This window comes from Dermacentor albipictus, unplaced genomic scaffold, assembly GCF_038994185.2.
Source record: "Dermacentor albipictus isolate Rhodes 1998 colony unplaced genomic scaffold, USDA_Dalb.pri_finalv2 scaffold_13, whole genome shotgun sequence".
Taxonomy (NCBI): domain Eukaryota; kingdom Metazoa; phylum Arthropoda; class Arachnida; order Ixodida; family Ixodidae; genus Dermacentor; species Dermacentor albipictus.
Window position 1 is genome coordinate 2,929,414 of NW_027225567.1, and position 6,843 is coordinate 2,936,256.

Consider the following 6,843-nt stretch of genomic DNA (forward strand, 5'->3'; position numbering starts at 1 on the left):
TCATGCAACCTAACAAAGACCACACTTCTGTGGTCACTAGAAAGCAAGGCACAGTTTTTAGGCATAAGCAAGTGAAGCGTCCCACAGACAAGTTCCCACAGTGCGTTCACACAAATTTTTGAAATATACTCGAAGTTTGGCTTAACCTAGAGCCAATGAACAGTGGGCGAGCAAGGGAAGCCTCAGCATGGGAACATATTTTCGTCGCGGCCCTCACAAATATGTTTGATTGTTGAAACGTTGGCTACAGGCTGATGCTTCCCTTGCTCACCTCTGTTACTCAACTGAAGTGTTCATCTCCTTGTAACCTTTTTGGATTGTTTGAACACGAAAACCGAGATGTTTCGTTAACATGAAACCGTAAAATGCATTTTACAAGGATACGTGAGCATTAGTTGGGCACACTTATATGTTGATTTAGTGTCCTTGTCTATACACAATATTTGCAGAGGTCCTTGTAAGCACTGTCGTCTCCATAACGTTCCTCGATTTCCCACGAGTACTCCAATTGTCAAAGCCTTTACTGGTGCAGTGGAACACTAAATGTCCAGCAGAAATATCAAGAACACACATTATGTGATCTAAAATTTAGCATAACATTTTTTTTCCCTGTACACTTCGTGCCTATCGCCAATGTGTTATTGAAACAATGCGACATTGCAGCTCGAGCTTACCTTACTGACAGTACATCTTTGCCGAGCACTTCTTATGTTTCTTTTTTTATACTTGCTGAAATTGTCGAAGGCAAACAGCTTCATGACGCTGAAGACGCTGAAACAGCTTCATGACGCTGAAGCTGAAGCTGACGCTTCAGCTTCAGCTTGCTGTTTGACGTATGAAACACGTCAAACAGCAACGTACGCAACACAAGTACGAGTGTAGCCAAGCACAATAACTTGTCATTGCTTTAGCGGCACGTAAAGCACGGTGAGAAACCTTCGCTCGATTTCAATTTGTAATTCCGTTAAACACACTACTATCTGTGTTTTTGTATGTTGCAGACTCATTGATTGACAGCCTTAGCCCCACCTGACCTGTACGAAAATTGTGGGCATGTGCTGCTTCATTCACGATTGAAAATAAACAATGCAAACTTGTCTGACTTTTTTTTTGCCAGTTAAGGCCTCTCGGTCACCTGGCGATATAATAAAGGTATTGATAGTCATTGTAGAGTATCGTACACAAGAACACCGCTCCGAAAGCGGTAGCAAAACGCCCAAAACCAGCCAGTCAGCACCGCAACGAACCCCCCCAGCCGCTTACCGCAGCGGCTCACTACGTAACGATGATAATATTAGCAAGTATTCATTTTGATTTTGCCAGCGCCATCTCTCGGTCGTATACTTTAGTTCACGACGCCACGCTGCTCTTATTTCCGTTGCACTGTGGAGGCAATGCCTCCTTTACTAGATGCCTGCCGCGTTGTCCCGTAGCTTGGTTCCGGGCCCTCTCTCTTTTCTCTCCTCCGCGAAAAGGCAACGAGCGCTCCTCATAGCGAACGCCTGCAACTTGAAATCACGTGCTGCGGCCTCTGAGATTAACGTGGCATCTGTCACCGTCTCGGAGGCCCGCGATAATAATCGCTAACAGACACCCGCGCATATAACGCGCCGGCGGATGCATTCAGCCGCCGCTGCCGCATTCACCGGAAGTTGAAAAGGCAACGAGCACCGTCTCACGGCATTTATGCTGAACGAACTTCAAAAGGGAACCGCCGCTACAATGAGAAAGCGAGCAACGCGGCGGGCATCTTGTAAAGGAGGCATTGGTGGAAGGTACAGTTTCCCTTCTCATGTGTGTATAGGTGTCGGCCCCGAACACTCAAGTTCAACAAATGGCCACAGAGGGCGAAAAAATTGACCACGGGGCGCTGCTAAAGAAACAGGCATAGTGCACAAATTAAAAAGGTTCCCCGTTGAGCGCATTATCTCCCGCTAGAGGCGCCGTAGTAAGCGCAATTTTGACCCACAAACATTTTTTAACAATAACCGAAGCGTTTTTATTACATTACAAAGAGTACAATATGGTCATTCCTAATTTATATTTCACTCTTTATTACCACCCTTATGAAAATATGAGATGAGTTTCACATGAAAGTCTGACGAGTTTTGACATCACAGCCATTAGACTTTCTAATAAGTTTCTTTGGAATTTTCTGATGTATTCCTAATGTCATTCTATAACATATTGGCCACCGTCTTTCTGTAGAACTCTTGACGAGTGCTTTTCTTGTGAGCATGAAATGTCTTCCTAATGTGCGCTCCAAAGCAGTTTTCTTGTGACTTTCTCACGTCTTCCTAGCGAATCTCTAATGAGCTTATACATTAGACTGCCGGTGCTCGTATTACTCCTATAACAAAATTGGCCACCACGTGTGGTAACATTTTCTCATGTGTCCCAATGGCAGTCAGACCTTATTTAAATATGTTACCTGTGCGTGACTATCTTTGGTGCTATATATATGCAGCCTGTATGCATGTATGTCCAGTGAAGATGCAGCACTTCTGACATGTACATGGGCCCTACATATGCTGCATGTCAGACATTACTCAACGAAAGAAATTTAACAAAAACATTTATTGGGCATATCAATGCTTCCTTAAATGCAGAAGGAGGTTAAATGAAAGGAAAACACAGTATCAGCCTGGTTACGGATGTGATATCTCCCTTTCATTTAATCTCGCTACTTATCACTGAGGAGAGGCTGTTCTTGAGGTGGAGTGTCGTCATCTTGAAGTAAGTGCATGTGTACCCTGCATGGTAGAAAGGACAGATAATTAACAAAACTTGGCAATCAACCACAGAAATACACGCTGTATCACTTGCTGCAGAACGGTCTGGAGACGTTATAGCTAGTTCTGCGAAAAATTTATGTGGTGTCGGTTCACACAAAGTTGAGGAACCACTGTGTGGCCTTTGGGTGCAGCAGTAACTACAGTAAGCAGAAATTGCTCTTGGCTGAACAAATGTGCAACATGGATCAGCTGTGGCGTGTGTACATGTCGTGAACTGCTTCAGCTATATCGGTTTCCACTTGACAAAGGACAGCAGTGTCTGTGGATTGCTAGCGTGAATGAGAAATTCTCACTAATTACTTGGCATGGAAATGAGCGTAGGAGTGTTTGTGTATGGGCAACCCAATGCATCCCAGAGACATCCAAGTGCCAGTCGTTATAGAATATTTGCATCAGCTACGGGCACAGTTCTCATACATTCCAAGCCTACTATGTCATGCATGTGTTGGCCTCCTGAATGATGGCATATATCCCATTCAAGAAATACACCACACCATGTCTGGGGTTTTTTATCATTTACACCCGAGCACTGCTTTCAGAGGGAGGGCACAAGTTGAAAAACAAATGCGTAGAAGCATGACAAACAAGCTTGCATAAAAATAATTTAATAAATAAGCATGGTGGTTGCTATGCCATGTCATTAGAGAGTATTCCTCTTTGTCATGCAATCATAATGAGCGTCGACTGACACACGTCCCATTTTTGGCTGTGGTATTCTTCACTGATTTTGTTGTATCAGTCGGTTGCCATAGGCGAACGAAACAGATAAACAAGCTAAATCCAGTGCACAGCTTGTCGTGTCAATGCATGGTCAAATAAGACGAGCACACTGGTCCTTTGAGTGAATTATGGTGCTCTCCTAGGCGCATGCTGAGGCACCGGCTAGTCAGCGTGCTCGATGTACATTGGACCAAATATGCACGTGATCAAAAGAGTAGCCTACATTAACCCTGAAAGATACGAGACAAATTTTGGGTATTTTTAACTAAGCAAGCCTCCAATGCCTGGGTGCCTTTGTCAATTCACTTGTGGACTGCAATGAACGTATATTTTCAGCAAAAATAAATTAGGCAGCATATGCACAACAGTCATGTTGTATGGTCTCCCTTCCCTCGCTGCGCAAATTTTGTCCTGAAAAGTTACATGAACTGATTGAATTGAAAATTGAATTGAGAAATGCAAGGAGGCAAGCGAGGCTTGCTTGGTTAAAGGTGGCACCAAATTTGTCCAGTGCGTGTCAGAGGCACTGTGCTGTATTCCTTTCACATGTGGTCAAATGTACATAGCGCAGACTGGCTGGTGCCTAAATATGTACCTGTGAGATCACCATATTTCATTCAAAAGACCAGTATGCTCGTCCGACTTGGCCACACATATCTGCAATGGGGCTTCAGGCCAGATTAGGATTGTTTATCTGTTTTCACCCATGGCTGAAAATTGGCAAGATAAATCAGTCAGGCGCACCACATAAATAACAATAAGTGTGAGCCAGCCCCCATTATCAATGCGTGAAGAAAGGCATCCTTTGTAGATTACAAGGGATAGAAATTAGTCTGTGCCTATTTACTTCTTTTTATGCAGAGACCATTTACCATGATTTTATGCCTTTGAATTATAACTTCTGCCATCCCTCTCAAATTAACTGGTGCACAACACAAGTGCACATCCAGTGCTATTTTTGTTAGTCCTTCCAACAACTTAAACAGTCAGTTGTTAGCCAAGGTCATGTTGCATAGTCTCCCTTCTCTCACTGCGTAAATTTTGTCCTGAAATGTTACATGAACTGATTGGTAAATTCAAATGGACACTACAAGTTTCGCTGAGTGGACACAGCTGGTTCTCAGAAATGCACAAAAACAGTGATGGGTATCTGTTGGCATCCTGTAGTGTGTGCAAACTAGCTGCGACATTGCTGCAGTAAACACACTCACAACTGCTACAATGCCTACCAGCATGAATAAGGGCAGCTTGCAAAGAAAAGAATACGAAGAAAGTGAGAGAAAAAATAGAAAGCTTACCAGAAAACACCTCACTACTTAAGTAACTGCAGCACAATGAATACTGGCCTTCCTATTTCATTTCAAGAAATTCTAGTTCATCAAATGTGTATTTGCCAGTGACAGTTATTCTGAGAACAAGACAGACATGATTGTAAATATCAATGTTAAACAATGGGAGGCACACTGCGTGCTTAGACCTGTGACATATATGGCACACTACACTTCGAATTCTTACATGGACAAAAACAGCACATGTGTGTATCATAAGCAGAAAGGAAAACAGGGAAATATGGGCTACAGCATAAGAAACAGTTCCAAACCAAGATAAAAAGAAACATACTGTGTAATAGGCAAAAATAAAATGGACTTGCAGCCAAGCAATTGATGCGAGAAAAATACTAAACGTCAGGACATGCGACGTGTAGTTTTAACAGAACAAGATAATGTGTGCATAATATCTACAAACACAAATAAGCAGCAAGTGGAATGATGTTGCAGAAATATTTAGCCTATTTAGCAAGATGCATTAAGTAATATGTCGATACACTTATCCACTAATGATACCGAGATCCTACTTTTGTGAACACGTACACTTAAAGCATACCTGACATATCCATCCAGATTACACGCCGTGTTGCTGCAGCCATGGCCACGGGTTATGTGGACACTGTTGTGGGTCACGGCTTCACCACTACAAAGAGAATTCTGTGTTAACTTATAGCTGTGGCACAGTAAGACTATCACATAGTGAACACATGCAAGGAGCATGTAAAAACAGTCATGAAAACAATGCCTGCACTGGTGCAGGGTGGCAACAGAGCACAAAGTCAAAGTTACTGATGAATGTCACGATAACAGGGACCCCTTCAACAAGGCAAAATTTCACACGCAGGAGCAGCAGCGCATTACATGAATGTTTGTTTACATAACGATTCTAGAGTTTCTTTCATAACTTTAAGTAACTATCCCTTGTAATGTTTACTTACGTCGAAGTTATGGCAACACCCCTTCAAAACAAACCTGTACTAGTAGCACGCTGTGATTGCTTACATTTTTTTTCCCCAATACTGCTCGTAAATCGAAAACCTTGTAAGCAGAGATTATCTACAACGTCGAATCATTTATAAGCGAGGAAACGTCATAGCAGTAAGAATCGGTCAAGAGGTAGATGAGTCGTTATCATGCGACTTCAGCAGAAAAACGGGAGCTCACGCACAAGCGCGCATGATGAACACGATTATTTCTGAACGTAATCTTTCTCATCAGAAGAAAACGCTTATCAAGATTTTCAATTCTGCATTATGGCAATTAATTCGCGCAACTAAACTCTGACACCCAGCAAGCATCGGCATAGGTTTCACTGTTGTCGTGGGAGTTCTCTTTCCTACGTTCGCGAGGCACCCTATGCCCACACGAGAAGCACGCACAACACGTGTGTAGTTAGCAAGCACGGTTACTCACCTTTTGAACGGCCCGACGCGGCCGAAAAGCGCCCTCCAAGTTGCCAGTGCTTCGATGCGACTCCCAGCAGACATACCGGTGCATAGTGGACGAGCAGTGGCACGCTAACAACACGCATTATTTCTTCGCGACGTCCACCCAACTTTCCACGAGAACCAGAGACAAAGGGAACGCACTCCACAGCATGAACATCGTTGGTCCACATTTCGCTGGCGCGCCACGCACACGGCGAGTTTGCAGCGAGACACAAGCTGTCTGTGGCGCTTATGCGCACGCGAACTAAGTCACATTTGGTTACAGCAAACACAAAAACACACGATCTAACAAGCACATCGTTGCAGCTCGCACACCCGACCGACTCGAAAACAGAGCGACAGACTGATTGGATTGGATTGGATAGGAAACGGGACGGTAGGTGGCGCCACGAACAGGTCGGTTGGGGCCAGCCAATGTCTCGGCTAGCGTCATCTGAGGATTTGTGCGGCTGCCTAATTGCGCATAGCTGTTGCAAGACAAAGAGAACCAAAGATAAGTCTATATTGTGAGCTATAGCTTGGCATAGAAAGAAATTCTATAACGCATTTTCA

The 6,843-nt window shown here is 43.7% G+C and overlaps 1 long non-coding RNA gene across 1 annotated transcript; it reads right to left on the reverse strand.

Moving 5' to 3' along the window:
* Positions 1 to 2,558: 2,558 nt before the first annotated feature.
* Positions 2,559 to 6,640, reverse strand: LOC135917791 (uncharacterized). Its single transcript, XR_010569412.2, has 3 exons — positions 6,257 to 6,640; positions 5,400 to 5,486; positions 2,559 to 2,753 (listed from the first exon to the last, which is right to left on the reverse strand). It is a non-coding gene; the product is annotated as an uncharacterized lncRNA (long non-coding RNA).
* Between the last annotated feature and the right edge of the window lie 203 nt (positions 6,641 to 6,843).